Source organism: Hydra vulgaris, chromosome 14 (assembly GCF_038396675.1).
Source record: "Hydra vulgaris chromosome 14, alternate assembly HydraT2T_AEP".
Lineage (NCBI taxonomy): Eukaryota > Metazoa > Cnidaria > Hydrozoa > Anthoathecata > Hydridae > Hydra > Hydra vulgaris.
The window spans coordinates 17,810,913-17,825,846 of NC_088933.1; the positions used below are offsets into that span (position 1 = coordinate 17,810,913).

General features: G+C 28.1%; 1 long non-coding RNA gene across 1 annotated transcript in view; it reads left to right on the forward strand.

Moving 5' to 3' along the window:
* Window positions 1-14,934, forward strand: part of LOC100201670 (calcineurin B homologous protein 1) — a 73,177-nt gene that overhangs the window by 25,646 nt on the left and 32,597 nt on the right. Inside the window, exon 3 of the long non-coding RNA XR_010643819.1 lies at window positions 13,060-13,134. This is a non-coding gene — a long non-coding RNA (calcineurin B homologous protein 1). The remainder of the gene's footprint in view (window positions 1-13,059; window positions 13,135-14,934) is intronic.

The window sequence follows — 14,934 nt, forward strand, 5'->3', positions numbered from 1 at the left end:
AACGACCCAGCCTCCTTGGCTGTTTTTCCATCTTTTTTTTCTATTGCATACTCCTCTAGTCTTTCCAGTGCAATCAAAACATTGCCAAAAAAATACCGCAGAGGTTTAAAACAGTTGATCCGACTTTCCCAGCGAGTGTCTGATTGGTTTTTAACAGCAATCTCCACATGTTCTTTCAAAATGCTCCAGCGCTGTGTGGATGATGAAAATATGGTGTACAATCTAGACAGAACACCAATGAATAATAAAGCCCTAGTTGACGACCTGGCACTGTCAACCACAACTAAATTCAAGCAGTGATTAGCACAAGGCACATACAGAGCTTTTGAGTTTGTTTGTAGAACTCGTGACTGGACATTAGAATTCTTCCCTTTCATATTAGAACCATTATCATACAACTGGCTATGACAGTCTGACATATTCAGTTTCAATTTCTTTGATCGCTCTAAAAATGTGTCAAATAGTCCTTTTCATGAGCTGTCACTTACTTGAAGGTATCCAAAAAAAGCTTCCTTTATTGTGACTTCATAACCTGCATCACACTGAGCAAAACGCAAAATGACTGTTAACTGTTCTTGGTTAGAAACATCTGGAGTACAATCCAGATATATTGCATAGTACTAAGATATCATTAGTTTTAGCAGGTTTTCTTTAACTACCTCTTTTGCAATAAGTTGGATTAATTCATTCTGGATTTGTTGCTGAGATAGTGATCATGTGTTTGTTTTTTTGCAATCCTTTTCTGTAGCTCATTCAGTATAAGATCTCTTTTTGCTAATAGCTCAAACAGAATGAAAAAGTTTCCATTGTGTGGTGAGCCAAGTACTTCTTTGGGACCTCTAAATGCGAAATTTCTTTCTGACAGGAACTTTATAATGTCAATAAGTCTTTATAATGTCAATAAGGTGCTTGAGGACATCCCTCCAGAATTGCCTTTCTTTAAGAAAAAGCTGCATTTTTTATTTATCTATGGATGATTTATTATTGATACCCTTTTTAGGCTGTATCCATTGTCTAAAAAAACTTTTGATGGGAAGTACCTGTTTCATGGTTTTTCAACTTCTTTGATAGTCCCTCCCATGTACTAGTTCCACTATGAATCGGACTTTAATTTGTTTCAAAATGTTTACAGTAAAAGCAAAAAAACCTTGTCAGATTTTACCGAATACACAAGCCATGACCGAGGCACAGTTTCTCCATTGTTCATCACACGTTTGTAATGAACTGTTGAAAATCGATGCCTTGTAGCAATGTTGTATGGAAAGTCAATGTCAAACTGTTAAGGGCCACTTTTGACTAGGTCATATCGTTGAGCATCAGAAATTTTTTCAGGCCAGTTGGCTGGGTCACAATCGACAGAAGTAAATGATGGCAATGGTAGAGTGTACACTTTTTCTGCTGTGTTAGATTGATTATTGGCAATATCTAACAGTTCATGAATGACCACATTATTAGAGCAAGTTTTTCCATTGCTGGTGCAACCACTTTGAATAGGTGTGAAGAATGATGTAAGTTTGGAAAGTTTGTTAATTGCATTTTTTGTTGCTTATGCCTCTTTTCGTTTAGTTGCATCTGACTTTAAAGGCTTCGTTATCCAAAATGAAAAGAAAGTTTACATGATTTGCATTCATGATATTAGGCTGTAATAAAATATGTTAAATGTATACAATCTATAAAAACTTTATAGTATTATAGATAAGGTTTGGGTTGGAAACAAAAAAAAATTTTTTTATTGTATACATATTTGTATGCACAAGTATTTTCATATGCACATTATGCACGTATTACAAGTATTTTCAAATACTTCACACAATGTTAACAACAGATTATTTTAATTAATTTTGTTATTTACCACAGTTTTTTGCAATAATAAATGATTTTGTACATTAAAAAATCTAATTTTAGATAAACTCTTATATTATTGGAAAAAAAATGTGTGGTACATAATGAAATTCATTTAAATAATATGTAGAATACATTGAATACAAAAACACCTATATCATAATTTTAGTTTTATCATCATCTCAAAATTTTTTATTGGATACTGCATAGAAGGGCCGCTTCAAATTCATGGACCTCCCCCAATGGGGGGTTTGGGGGGCTTTAAGCATGGCACTGAGCAACGCATAAAAAACACAATATAAACTTGATAGTGTTATAATGGCACTTAGATTAGTGTTTCCAACTCTACACCTACCCATCGCCACCCCTCAGTCTGGAATATTTGAGTTTTTAAATGAGGAATAAAAGTTGGTAAATTTATTGTAAATATTTGTAAAAAGTATATACAATAATTTTAGATTATTTATTTAATAGAGCACATATAAAGCTGTTTCTAAAAAATCTTGGTTCTGAATAAAGATTTTTTGTTTTATTTAGGTGCCCCAAGAAGTCCTTACAGTCTTATCACAGAGCACAGCGGATAAGCATTTAATTGGAAATGCATGCCTTCTTTCTAACTGATGTTGCAAAACTTGCCCAGAGGTGGGTTTGAACCAGGGATCCTTTGTTTCTGAGGCAAGAGCGTCAGAAAAAAAATCATCACTGCGCCATGGCTGCTCATTTTAGGAGTATGAACTCCTAAAATCTTTGTTTTTAATTTCCTAATTTTATTGAAAAGATTTTTAAAAAAAGTTAATGATTAAGCTACATTTTGATCATAGTTTTAAGAACTTTAGGTGTTATGTTTATTTTTTAACATTAAAATATTTATATCTTTAAAACCAGTTGGAATTATATAATGAATTTTTGTGGATGTCTATATTGCATTTATAAAAATACGTGTAATATATGAAATATTAGGTATCTAATAAATATATATCATCGGTTATTACATATAATTTTATAATAACATTAATAAAATAGGATTTAAATGGTCTTAGCGTACTTAACTTGATTGTTTTAACGTTGTCCTTAAAAAAAAACATATTTTCTTATTGATTTTGTTGAATTCTACGCATAACCTTGGTTTATTTTTCAAAATGTGGTTTTATTGTCATAGCACTTGCTACTTACAGTTTTGTTAATAACTGGCCTTAACATAAGGCAAAAATTGAAGTCTTTGGTCTTGAAAATGTTTGCGTAGGCCTTGACCTTGAAACTCTTAAGCCTTGACCCTAAAAGTCTTGGCCTTGTCCTTGACCCTAAAAGTCTTGTCCTTGTCCTTGGCTTTGTAACTTTTGGCCTTGGCCTTGACCTTGTAACCTGTGGCCTTAACATTGGCCTTGGTACTTTTGGCCTTGTTAACAACTCTGGTAATTGTTAGATAATTTTTTATCTTTATGAAATATATAAAAAAATTATAAGTATATATTTATTTTATTAGAGAGTCAAATTTGTAACAATAGATTGCTTTTTGAAAATAATTAAATGTGTTAGTAAATCTGTAACAAATGACTTCTATGTTTGATAAAAATGTTTTTAATGGTTTAAACAACTGGAACAATGTCTTTTAAATCGTATTTTTTTTAAATGAAACAATTAACATGTATTTAAATTATTAAAAAAAAAAAAAAACTTATGATAATACTAATAATAATTTCTTAATACTAATGTGAGAAATATTAATAATGTTACAGTTGTTTATTTAAATAATGTTACAGTTGTTAACTAAATAATTTTACAGTTGTTTATTTAAATAATGTAACAGTTGTTTATTTAAATAATTTGAATATGTCTATGTAATGCATGCGTATACTTATAAATAACTTTTTATTATATATTTACATTTATTTGTTTACAAGTATGCGCACATTTAGCTTATTTGATAAGGTGTTTACTTTGTAAACGGAATGTCTTTCGTTCGAATCCCACACCTTCCCAAATTTTTTTTGTTTTTTTACCTGCCCCCTTCCTTCTTTATTAAATAATTGTAAATAATAATTATTTTACAATTATTAATAAACAATTATTAATAATTGTAAAATAATTATTATTAACAATTGTTTACCAATAACATAGTAGACCAAAAGAAAGGGGATAGGTAGAACTAAGTTCACAGAGCCGAATGTTAGTAAGCAACAGTATCTAAAATTACAAAGTTCTAAAAGATTGCTGATAAAAAACATAGAGGAATAGAAAGGTAACTGTAACATGATCAATGAATAAACTTTTTAAAAACCCAACTTATATTTATTTTATTTTAAAAACAAAACTAATACTAGTGTTATAAATATAAGATACATAATTTCAAAAATATACTAAATGGGTAAATTGTAATTAAACAAAGATTACTGCTTTTCGGTAATCTTTGTTTAATTACAATTTTTATTTTGTCAAAATAATGTATTTTCACTATTTCTTACTTAATCCAAAAAGCAAAATAATATTTTCGGTTTTAAGATGTTATTAGCAGAACTTGTTTTTAACAAATATCAGTATAGTTTTGAAATATATTATCTAAATTATTTTGAAATATATTAAATAAATTATTACGTATCTTATATTTATAACACTAGTTTTAGTTTTGTTTTTAAAATAAAATAAATATAAGTTGGTTTTTAAAAAAGTTTATTAATTGATCGCGTTATTTTTAATCGGTTATAAAAGTTTGGTTCGTTTTATATGAACAAAATTTGCAATAAACTGGTGGCCAGTTTTATTCAATGTTAAAAAAGCAAGAAATTAACAAGTTCACTTAAAGAGTTTAATTGATGAAAAGTTTTTTTCAAAGGAAATCTTTGTACTTACACTATATTGTATAAGATAGAAACGTACCAACTGTTTTTATAATTGATATAAAATTTAAAAAATGCCAAAGAAATGTTGTGTGATCAGTTGTAATGACAACTATAATAAAAAAAAAGTAAAGAAAAGGTGTTTTAGTTACCAATTGATAAAGAAGAACGTGCTCGATGGATTTCTATAATACCACTGTATAATATACTTGATAGTGACAATACTGTTGTATGTGAGCGTCATTTTCCAACCAATTATATAACAATAATTAAGCATGGTAAAATGAGACGTCATGACCCACCTTCACTGTTTACTTTTGTGAAAAAAAGTCTTTTTCCTACAAAACCTGGTCCATCTCGAACAAATAAAACTTTGTCTGAAGGAGAGTATAATTCCGGATGAACTCCATCTTTTCAATCAACAAGATAAAGTAGTCAATTTTGAGCATCTTAAAAATAAGGTTTAAACTGACAGTCTTGATTTTTTGAAAAGCTCTATTTGGTACTTCACCAACAATACATTATGCATAAAGTCTACTGATTTTGAAAAAAATACATCAATACCCAGAGTTTTGATAAAGATTAAGAATGATTTGACCTTTTAAGGATTTCATTGTGGTATAAAAAATACCATCCAAAGTTTATCAAAAAACAGAATAATCAAATTTAAATCAGAATCACAACTTAAAGAATGTTGGAGATATCATACTTTAATGAAATTAAATTTTATTATTGGAGATATAATACTTTAATGAAAAGCAACATAGTTTATGTACTTCAGGAATATTTTGATGCAATGAGTCCTGTTATCATTGGAACAAAAAAGTATAGTCCTGAAATGATTATTCGTGGTTTTGAGTATTATTTGTTATCAAGATCCCTATATGATAGACTGAGACAAGACTACCAGCTTCCAAGTATTTCACTTCTTCAAAAACTTACATCAAAAATTAATTCTTCTCTTGATGATTTTAAGTTTATCAGTGAGATATTTAAAAAAGCGAAGAACATTTATGAAATAAAAATGTATGTTATTAATAGATGTAAAGCCTTCTCTTACATTTTGCTCTGGGTCTTTATAAGGAAAGGCGGTAAACAAACCTGACTCATTAGCATTAACCGTTTTAAATTTTATGTTGGTTTCAATTTATGGTGGTCCAAAATACTTATGTCGTATGTTGCCAGTATTCGAACTCAATGCTAATTTTTTATTTAAGCAGGTGAATCATTTGATTGGTTGTATTCATAAATCTGATGGAGAGTTAATTGCTATCATTTGTGATAACAATCGTATCAACCAGTCTTTTTACTCTAAGTTTAGTTGTAGGGAGCCATGGCAAACAGAAAGTAACATTTTTACTTTGTGACTTTAATAAAGTCAGTGTGAAACAATTGGCTATCTGAGAAAACTCAAACTCTATAGTTCAAAGATGGTGGTGAATTTAAATCAGCATTATGGGCTGATTTAAAACATTTACATGAAACTGAAAAAGGAAATTTAGTTAAACTTTCAAAACTTAATGATGTATCGATAGCACCAAAACCCATCGAAAAACAAAAGGTATCTACTTGTCTCCGTAAATTTTGTGACAAAACATTAGCTGCACTGAAGACATGTTCTAACATAAGTAATTCAGATGGTACCACACGATTTATTGAAATTATATTAGGGTTTTGGAAGATTGTTAATGTTAAAGGACGATATGCAGACGTACATTTTCATGATGATGATAGAGCTGTTATATCTACAGAAAATGATGAAAGAATAACTTTTTTGAACAAAATTGCATGTTCATCGCAGAAAATGACTGGTATTCAAGGTCAATGTCAGTGTCAGCTCACACATGATACAGGGACAGCACCTTGGCATACATGTTCAGGTATGTTTGCTCTTGTCAAATACCTTCTTAACTCTGGATTTCGATACGTGGTACTTGGTAAATTTACAACAGACTCTTTAGAGAAAATGTTTGGGAAGCTTTGACAAGGGTCAGGTGGGACTTATTTTATAAACAGTTAGCAAATTTTAGAAAAAGTCAGAATATTTAAAATCAAATTAATTTTGCAAGTGGGTTCAAATATAGATAAAGTTACAGAAAATAATGCAGGTCATGATTGTGAAAAGTGCAAGTTTTTATTAGATGATGATTCATCAAGTGTTTTTCATAAATTACCTGATCTGGAAGAAAAGCTGGATGTAAATGTTAAAAAAACCCTAATTTACATTTCTGAAACAAGCAAAGGAACAAAATTTTATTATGAAAAATATGGCGACTACATTAAAGAAATTCATCGTGGAGGTCTTAACATACCATTTGACAATGCCTGTCAATGGACCATGTTTTGTTATGCCATGTTTTATCCACTTACTGATAAAGTAAGTGGATGTCAAAAGTCACAAGTCTTTATGTAATACATTTATGTCAATTTCTGATTTTTATGGTTTCAGAATGAAAAAGAAATCTGGAGTAATTTTATATAATATTTTGTTTAAAAACCATAGTATTTTGTATAATCCCAGATCATCAAAAGAACCAAAGCAAAAACTTATAAAACTGTCAAAGTAAATAGAGCTTTTATATTTTTTCATATTTGTATTTGTACTTAATCTAGTGATTTTTGTGAACATATTGTCTACTAAAATCATCTTATTTTTGTCTGCCTTGTACATTCCTTCTAGACACCTATTGTTTCTCAATGAATGTATTATAAACCAATTCTTTTAAATTTAAAATAACTTTTTTTAATTACGGATTTTATCTATTTTGTATCAAAATTATCTAATCTAGTTTCGCTAATAAAACATTTACTTCACAGATTTAACTTATTTATCGCTAAGTAAAGATTATTAAACTTGGTTTATACTTGAAATAATGTTAAAATATGTGTTTTCTCATTCAAAAGAATTTATTAAAAACGTTTATTTAATATGAGACATAAATTAGCTGTATTCTTCAATAAGCCCCAGTTTATCGCACATTTTGTTCGTTTACACGGCCTGTTAATATAAAGATAACCATGAAAATAATGAAATTCTTCTACATAATATTTAACGACAGAGGGAAAACCCAAATAACATTTATAACTCAAGTTTGAAAGAACTTTTTTGTATTGACGTCATTTATTAACTACAAAAGCGCATTAATCAGACCTTTTTTTTTCAAGTCATCGAGCCGGAACTTACCTTCAAGAAAGAAAAAAATGACGTTAAGAATTATAAAGTTTTTCGCTAATATCTCGATAAATAATTTGTTCTGGAAAGTTTGATTAGCATAAAACTTATTTTTCAAGGATTTTTTATGACATGAACACAACTTATCTTGGCATTTAGAGATCACATAACGGTCAAAAAGTAAATAAAAACTTATCCTTTTTTTTTTTAATTTTTAATTTATACAAATAAACTAAACCTACACATACTTATTGCCAAATAAATGTAAATATATATATATTTTTTCAAATTCACCTCCCCAAGGCCCAGAAGGCCACTACAAATGAGGAGGTTACTTAATTGTGGTTATAACCCTCTCTCTACTCTATATCTCCGAAACACGAACAAGGCCGCTGCGCAGAGAAACAAGTTGATATAATAAAAAAAATTATGCATACAAGTATAGGCGTGCATTACAAAGACATATTCATATAGGGACAAAATATACTTGTTACCTTAAAGTTATACAAATATATTTTACAAACAGATAGCACTTTATATTTTTGTCTTCCTCTTTAAAAAAAAAACAATTAAAATATTGGAAAATCATTCTTTTTAAAGTTGACTAAAAACTGTTTTTTTTTTGCTTCGCCTTATCTAATTTTGTTGCTGGAAACAGCAACCAACCTAAAAAAAAACATAAATACAAACAGTACACAAAGTTATTAATTTTTTTTTCTATTGAAATTTATTATAATTTCCTATTTTTTAGTTTTGTATTTGTTGTTTTTGAAACTTAGTTTTTTCCGCAATGTTGCAAAACTTGCAAATGGTCATGACCAAGTTGTCTAAATAAAATACTCATGCATGGACATATAAGACAAAAAGCTGCATATTGACAAGGCTTGTCAAGCAAATTATATATTAAAATATATTTCTATTAACTTTAGTTTTATATTAAATACACTCAAAAAAAAGTTAGAAATAACCTTAAGTTATATCATATATCCTACCTTTAAAGGTTTATCTCATATCCTACCCTATAAGGCAGAAAATTACACCCTTTAAGGTAGAACATTATACCCTTAAAAAAAATTAAGGGTATAATGTTCAAAATTAGTAAAAATGTGATAGCAAGTTTTCAAAATATTATAAAATGTGATATTAGAAGCAAATTTGCAAAATATTTTTAAAATTCATAGTAGAAGCAAATTATCAAAATATAACAATTTATAACAAATTAAAAACAATTTAAAAAAAAGTTGTTTAACAATTTTCATTGCGGTAAATTTATTTTAATTGAAAACTGTCCTAATTAACTATCTTTTTGTAGATACATAAAAAATTTGGAAATTATTTTCTTCTGAAAGTTGACTTTTTTAGAAGCACAAGGTATTGTGGAATTGATATTGGACAAACGTTGCTCAGAAACAGTAGATTTTTTTAAAACACAAGTGATTATGGGATTGATATTCCAACAAAAAATAATTGACAGAATGATATGTTATTCGTGCTTTAGTTGTTTACTTTAATAGTGAGTTTTCTTTTTAAAATGGCAAAGGATTCTTTAAAAATTATTATATCAAAATAAGTATATACTTTTTTCATTTTTTAATTTTCATAATTGAAGCGCATTTTTCTAAATGGAGCCAAGTCACATTTTTGTTGTTTTGAAAAAAATAAAAATAAAAAGTTATTGGGCAAATTATTTTTTGAATGCTTTTAGAAATGCGCTCCTCAATTTTTTAACTTTTTTTCAAAACTTTTTATCTTCACATACAAAAGTGTGATTTTAATGTAATGAAAATTTAATGTTAATCTTTTTTTTTAATTTTACCTTTAGGTGTCATGGATAATCAAAAAATTTTAAAACCTGTCAGACAGCAGTTGACACCTGATGTTGAAGAAACAACTTTAATATCTGCAGGAAACCAAAAATGGATGATGCTGCTTGTTTATCATCATCAGTAACACTCAAACCATAACCTAAAAATATTGAAAGTAAAGACTCTAGATTAGAATATGACATTAAATATGTAAAATATACTATGAAAATACCTATTGATTCAAGTATCGCTTACTAACTGATCCATACCAGCCTCATTAGTCTTACTATTTTAAAGGCAACATTTCTGGAATTGGAGTTATTTCAGGCGTTCTTGGCTATTTCAGTTTACTCCATGGTTATCATATTCAACTAAATTAAAAGGTGCTTTTTACGTATTTTGTGTTTTATTTCCACTACCAGTTCAAAGAGGAATTCAAGAAATTCAAAGTGCATCACTTATCATTTCACAAAGTATAAACATTTTAATGAATGTGCCAAAAACCACATCAGCTCAACATGTCATCGTGGAGCTAAACAAGATGCTGCTCACTTTACATCAGCAATACGAAATCCAAATCAAAATATTTTTTGTCAGATAGATAATTCACTAAAATGAGTTATTGAAGAAAACAGATTTTCACCACTAAAAGATATTGACCCTGCCACGATATCTGATTGTATTATTCGAAATTGAAAAACATTTGGCCTTCTCCTTAATAATCTGCTGGGTAAAGGTTATGATGGGTGCTTCACATTGACTGGAAAAGAAACCGGTGTTCAGGCAAAAATTCAAAGGATTTCCCCTAAAGCCGCCTTTGTTCACTGTGCCTCACATAGACTCAATCTTATAGTTAACTATCTATTTCATGTCTGCAATAGTATTTTTACAAAATACTATTAGAACTATTAAAGCAATTATTTCATTTTTTTGTGAAAGTCCAAATAGATGATCTTTCGTTCCAGATATTCCCCTTCTGTGTAAGACTAGATGACAAGCAAGTGTAAAAACTTTAGAATTTTTTTTCGTAAATTTTTGAAGATATTTTTTTTCAACTGCAAGAATTTTCAATGCACATAAATGGAAGTACGCAACAAGTTACACATCAGCTTGATTGTTCATCAAAGTCCAGGACATTCATATTTTGTCATATTATTTTGCAATACTCAGCCATACTTGGACCAGTTATTCAGGCTCTTCAAGCTGTTCAAGTTGAACTTCTAAAAGTCCAACTGCAAGTTCAAATATTACTCAGTGTTGTAAAACTTCACAAAGGTGAATCCAATATTTATTTCAGGGATATTTTTGAGAAAGCAGTTCAACTGGCACAGAAGATGAATATTGAACTGATAATTCCAAGACAGTGCAAAAGGCAAAGAGTCAATAAGATTCTCTAATCGGCTCTTTAAAGATTTGATTTTGTGAAGCCAAGAGTGCGCAACTTTTTTCTTCCACTCCACTTTAAAGGAAAAATGTTTATGATCAATAAAGTATGCAACTTAGATAATATTGAAACTGAAACTTTGAGTTGGTTTGACTTTTGTTTGTTAACAAAAGTAGTCTAGATTTTATCAATTTACTACCTTTAGTTTTGTTAACTTAACCAGCAACAACATGTACGGTGGAGCAATCATTTTGCACATTGCGTTGTGTCAAAACTTAGGTTAACAATCTCATGCAACAAAAAAGACTAAAATTATAGGTATGTTTGGTATTGATAACAGATGACTCCAGTTCCTGTTTAAAGAATAAATTTGACTTTAAATAAATATTGTATTTTGTATGTACTACGTTTACTATATACATACATTATCAATAAAAAAATTGCTACCGTTATTTATTACAGTGTCCTAGGCATTTGTTTACTATAACAATATGCTCAGTACATTACAGCTAAATTAGAATTTTTTTGCCTTTATTTGATATGCTTATCAGTGCAGTACTCTTTTTGTTTTTAGAGTTTTTAATTATTTCTATATTTTGTCAAACTTTTGTATGGAAGCTCTGTGTAAAGATTATGATGATGCATTGCCATCATAATCTTTTTGTCATGATTCTTTACATTTAATACATTTTTGTTATGTCTAACAAAAAAGTTTTCCACTTTTTTTTCTCAAGTATATATTTCAAAATAATTTTTTTTAAAAGTTAGGGTTAGCTAAAGCAATTTATTATGTTTCACTTGTAAATAGTTAAGTATAAATATGAACTTCAGTCCACAGAATTAAGGTTGGCATTCAACATTCAATTAGTAATTTTTTGCACATCTTAGAATTCAAAAACCTAATTTTATTTGCTATTTCAAATGAATTAAAAATGGAAAAACAATTTATTTAAATTTAAATAAAATAACTAAAATAATAAAACAGTTTTTTTATTGAAATTCTAAATACAGTTGTTAAAATAAAAATAAAAAAAATGTTTTATTTAAATTTTAAATAAAACTGTTAAAATAAAAATGCTATAACAAACGTTTTATTTAATTTCTAATTAAGTAAAGTTATTACTGAAAAAATAATGTTTTATTTCTAAATAAAAAATTATAATAAAAACGGCAAAACAAACTTTGTGTTTAAATTCTGAACAAATTAATCTAAATGCAAACATTTAATTAAATAAAACATTTGTTTTAATGCTGAGTTTTTTAGATTAATTTGTTTATATTAGAATTTAGTTAAGTTCTAAATACAATAACTAAAATAAAGTTTAATTAAGTTCTAAATAAAAATATTAAAACAGTTGTGGCGCTGTGGTTAGAGTTCTGCCTCAGAACCAAGAGATCCGCAGTTCAATGCCAGCTCTAGCCCAATAAGCAACATTGGTAAGGAAGGTGGCATGAACTTTCTCGTTAAATGCTCTTCCGTGGTGCTCTTCTGTGGTGCTCTGTGATAATACTGTAAGGACTTCTAAAAGCACCTTATTAATGTTTTTTTTTAATTCTAAACAAAATAATAGAAAAGAAAGAGGAAAAAACTTTTTGGGAAAGGTTTTATTTAAGTTGTAATCAAAACAATTAAAATAAAAACAAAAAAGTAATCTTTTGTTGAAACTTCTAATAAAATAACATGCATTAATTTAAATTTAGTTTTTTATTTAGCCTACTTAGCTGTAGTGGTTCCCATTAGGGATGTGAAGATATTTCTTTCCTTTTTTTTTATCATTTACATGTATTGAGTAATTTAATATGGTTCTATGCTTTTTTTGCCTTAACCTGTTTTGTAGATTAGGACAAATTATTTTTATTGTGATACCACCTCCAAGGTTTATAAGCTTCTCCTATCTTTATTCACAATTAAATTAGCCTTGTTTATTTTAGAGTGTTCCTTCTTTTAGGTAAGTGTTTTTTTTTTTATTTTTTCTTCAGAAGGATATAGATTCAGCATACATTAAACATTATTAATTTTAGTCGAGATGATTTTAAGCGTATTCCTGAGTTAGCAATTAATCCATTGGGTGAACGAATTATAGAGCTTTTTTTTGGGTAAGATATATATTCCTTTTTTTTACATAAGGTAAACTTTTAATAACTTTTGTAACAAACAAAACGAATTTTGTACCTAGAATTTATTGTTTCCTATTCTGATGCGTGCTTATTTCCTATGCCTTTGCACTTGTAGATGAATTTAAAATTTTATTTATAATTTTACTTTTTTTTTGAAAGAATGAAATAATCTATATGTGAAGAAAGAAGAAAGCAGTTTTTTTTTGCTGAATACTGGTCAACAATAGAAAAAAAATTATATCTGATCTATTTGCTTTATTTACATGTATATCCAGAGCTCGAAGTGAGGCGGGATGGCATCCCGTCACCTTTTTATAAAATATAAACCATCTTGCCACCTTTTTGTAAATCTCTATATATATAACTATGATTAGGCAGAATGGTATTTTTAATTTACCCAAAACCATCTCGTTACCTTTTTTCTCCACTTCGAGCGCTGCGTATATCAATGCTGTGACTACAGAAATGTATATCAATGCCAGGGTGCGACAAATCGACGAATGTGCAAATGTTTGTTAAAAAAGGACAGAAAAACGTCACGTTTCCTTACTTTTACTGAAGCAAACGTTGGTGTTCGCCTAAAATTTTAAAAAATGAACGCATATCTTCAGTAATTTTTTTTCCAAATGTTTATGCAATTGATAGTTTTTTATTTATTATAAAAGAAACATATTTATTGTAGAAAAAAAAGTTACTAAAATTTAAAATGCATTTTCAACGACTTTAAAAGAAATAATGCTAATACTTTCTTCAGTAGCGTTACTTTTAAGTTTAATAATTAAGTAAGCAACTGAATAAAGTAATTATGTTTTCACATTGCTTTCACATACGTTTATAAAAGCATGGGAAATTTTAGTAAATAAATGCATTTGCAATTTCTTTTAAAGAAACCATGCTAAAAAATTACTTTCTTTATAAGTGCGCGTTTTTTTTTAATTTTATTTTTATCATTAAATTAAAGTAATGTTTGCTTGCCCTTTTAAAGTTGTGAAATTTTTTTTAAGATATGCTATTTTATTATTAAATACTCAATATTATAAATGTAATAATATCATATTAAGTATTTAATAATAACTTGATATAATAACTTATTTAAAATATGCTGTGACTACAGAAATGTCTTAATATGTATATCAATGCTGTGCTACAGTAAGGTCTTTATATGTATGTCAATGCTATGACTCCATTAATGTCTTTTTAAACAGAACTTTACTATAAATATTATAAAGAATATTTATTAATAATGTTCTGTAAAGATAAATGCTATTTCTGTAAAAAAAAAAAAATATTTATTTGGCTGAAACATAAGTCCTCTGCATTACATCATTTTTCTTTGCCTGTCGTCACTCTATTTCTGGAGCATCTCCAGAAGACCATAGACCATAGTCTAGTAATAGTCTGCTAAGATACATCTGCTAGTAATAGTTTGTTGTTTCTATTTTAAATATGTTTCTAAAATTACACCATCAAACTTTCAGATTCTTTAAGTTCAGCATTGTTTAAAGATTTAATTTTGGATTGTTATAGCCATAACACATAATAACAGATTTTTCAGTATTAAAATTTATAGGCCATTTTAATATTTTTAACTGATAGACTATTTCCATATTTTTAACTGATAAGCCGTTTTTTTTACATCTGAAAGTATATTTGTATCACCTATGTAAAACTCTGATATTTTCTCAAAAATATTTGGCAAGTTATTTAGAAAAACCACAAATAATAAGGGGCCAAAACAGACTTTTGGTAAGGTATTGAAATTACCATTTTTGAATAATG